The sequence below is a fragment of the Psammomys obesus genome, unplaced genomic scaffold (genome assembly GCF_907164565.1).
Source record: "Psammomys obesus unplaced genomic scaffold, mPsaObe1.curated_primary_1811, whole genome shotgun sequence".
In the NCBI taxonomy this organism is placed as follows: domain Eukaryota; kingdom Metazoa; phylum Chordata; class Mammalia; order Rodentia; family Muridae; genus Psammomys; species Psammomys obesus.
This window is the reverse complement of record NW_026590511.1, coordinates 153,945-157,116: the sequence shown is the minus strand read 5'-3', so window position 1 is coordinate 157,116 and position 3,172 is coordinate 153,945.

Here is a 3,172-nt window from a genome sequence, read left to right as displayed (position 1 = left end):
TTTTTTTTTTTTTTTTTTTTTTTAATTATTTTATTATATTGGTGTTCTGCCTTCATGTGTGTCTGTGGAGGGTGTCTGTGTGAGGATCTCCTGCAACTGTAATTACAGTTGTGAGCCGCCGTGTGGTTGACTGGGAATCGAACTCAGGACCTCTGGAAGAACAGCCAGTGCTCTTAACCACTAAGCCATCTCTCTAGCCCACTCTGGCGCTGTTTTTATTTTTTTTTAATCTCAGACTGGCCCCAAAACTTACTGTGTACCCAGGCTGGCCTTGAGTTTCTGGTAACCCCTCCCCCGGTCTGTTTCCTGAGTAGAGTACCGGGATTACGGACCTGAGCAACAATGCCCAACATTGCCTCTGTATTTTGGACAAGCTACCTGATGGCCGATTTGGGTCAGAGAAGGCTGTGCCCACTTTCTTGTCCCCTCAGCTCACATCCTTGCTTCCTGTCTCACTGTTTCTGAGGATGTGAGTCTTGATGTGAGGTTGAGTGTAGTCAGTCTCGGGAGGCCGTTGGGAACTGAACACCCTTGTTCTCGCACTGCCTGGTTTGTGCCTGACAGCCCTGTGGTTCTGCGCCATGGAAAGGCGAGTTTCTAGTCTGGCCAAGATTTCTTAGGTCTCATGGCCACAATGAAATGTAATTTTCTGTTTTGAGTGTGCAGGGACAGTTGAGAGCAGGAAGGAGCGGGTCCCATGTGTGGCATGCTCTACTTGATTCTGGGGAGCGTAGGCCCCATCACAGAACACTCTCAGTCTAGGGGGTTTGGGAATGTAGAGATATGATGGGGAGCCTAGGAGGGTTCCAAGATGCTGCAGAAGTGTGTTGGGGGACTGTGGGCCAGAATCAGGAGGAGCCACCCCAAATTCAGCATCACACTAACTGGTGGTCTCTGTGCTTGGCATCAGCATCAACTGGACACTGAAGACTCGGGGAACAGAGCTGGGCTGGCGGCCCCCGCCATCTGCAGCTAGGCAGATGCCAGGCCGCGCTCATGAATTCACACGGTCACCTGTGCTGTCCTACCAGTGCTGCCCCTACTTTGCAGCCCAGAGCTGCAGGATGCCCCACACAGACTTGAGGCCAGGAAACCCCTCGGGGCTAGGCCTCCTCTTTGTGCTCGGATGAAGATCTTTCTGAACAAGTGTGGGAGTCTGCTGGACTGAGCACGTTGGCTTAAGAGAACCAAGCTGGGGCTTCTTGAGCCTTGGAGGAGAGAGAAAACCTAGATCCCAGGGTCGTGGGCCCACCACTGCCTAGAGCCTTGGGCTCCCTGGCTTGGTCAGAGCTCCGGGGAATGATGGGTCCAGGCCTGACCCCACTTGTCTGCTCACCTCTTCTCGGTAGTCCTCAGTCTTCTGGTTTATAGCTCCTTGATGGGGTCACCAGCTAAAGCATAGGGAACTCAGATTCCCAAGGCAGACAGCTACTTAACACTTCACTGTCTTCCGCACTACCAGGAATGTTTCCTCGGAAAGCAGCTTGTTGCCCACTAGTTTTCAGACCGTCCGGGCCTTCTAACCTTGATCCAGCACCCTGGGCAGTCACCCAGGAGGACTGGCATTTCCTGGACCCAGGCCTCGGGGCCAGCATGAGGCATGACAGGAGTGAGGACTTGATGGGGACACAGAGCCACGTGTATGGGGGAGCCTCAAACTGAGGCTGGGGTGAGCACCGGTGTGAGACCACCCCTTGTTCCCATCAGACAGACACCAATTGTATCACAAGGGATGAGCAATGGCAGTGGGGTCCACCAGGATGTCTCCACCTCAGGTTCCAGAGGCCCCAGTCTCTTTGTCTATCCTGGAGTCTCAGCCTTGGAGTCTCTCCTTGCCTGCTCCTCTGGATGGTACTTCTCTTTTTAAGTACTGGGTTCTGAGCAGCAGCAGGGAAGGAGGTTGCCATGTTTGAGGAAGGGGTGTGTAGGGACCACAGCAAATGCTCTCACGTGTCCTGCTGTGTGTGAGAGCTGTGTACCAGCATGCTATCCTCGGCTGCTAGTTTGCGTGTGTCCTGCTCAGCCATCCCGGGTCTCCTGTGTGCTGGTGCTGTGTGCATTGGCTAGCTGTGAGGGCAGCTAGGCAAAGGGCAGACGCACAGCCTGGGCCTCACAGGTGACTGGCTTGGGGTGGCCAGGAGGCCAGTTCTGCAGTGTGTCAAGTTCTGAATCTGAGGGTAGTCTGCTCTCCAGGCTGCCTTCTGCCTGCCTGGTGAGTATGACCCTATTTCTAGCTGCTAATTTCCAGAGGCTATAGGGACACCCCGAGATTTCCTGCCTTGGACTGTACCTTGCCTGCAGCAGACTGTGGGTTCCTGACCCTGGGGAGGGGAGCACAGCCTCCAGAGAAATGGAGAGCCGAGGCTGTGTGAATGTGGGTGGTGTCTCACGTGTCCATATCCTACCCACTTCCTGAATTCTTTTCTGCAGCGCCCTTGAGAGACATTGACCCTCAGTTCCAGGAGTCCCCAGGGCCAACAGTGCCCTGTGGGAGCGGGAAGCTAGCAAGACAGCGGGACTGGTCAAGTCCCCACTGCTCCAGGGAAGGCTGGTGCAGTGTGCTCTGGTGGGAGAGTTCTGCTAGTACTGGATTAGGAGCCATGACCCCAATCCTAACCCTAATCCTCGTTTTCGCCACCTCCACAAGGTTTTAATGCTGGTATACCCAAGGATTTTTAGTGACTGACCCAAATCCTTCCAAGAGGGGAAGCATGGGAGAAAGATTCCATGCAGTTTCATCTCACCCACAGCCTTCCTGCCCTCCTCCAAACCACCTCTCCTCCCATGTACCCCCACCTAGGCTCGACCCTCCTCCCATTCACCTCCTCTAGCCCTACCCTCCTCCAGCCTTACTCTCTCCATCAACATCATCCATCCTTACCCTTTTCCAGCATCATCCCTTCTCCAACCTATTCCCCTCCCACTCACCCTCCTCCAGCTTCCTCCTTCCTCCTCACCCTCCTCCAGTTTCCTCCCTCCTCCTCACCCTCCTCCAGCTTCTTCCCTCTTCACCCTCTTCCAGCTTCTTCCCTCCTCTTCACCCTCTTCCAGTTTCCTCCCTCCTCTTCACCCCTTCCAGCTTCCTCTCTCTTCCTCCTCACTCTCCTCCAGCTTCCTCCCTCCTCCTCACCCTCCTCCAGCTTCCTCCCTCCTCCCACTCACCCTCCTCCAG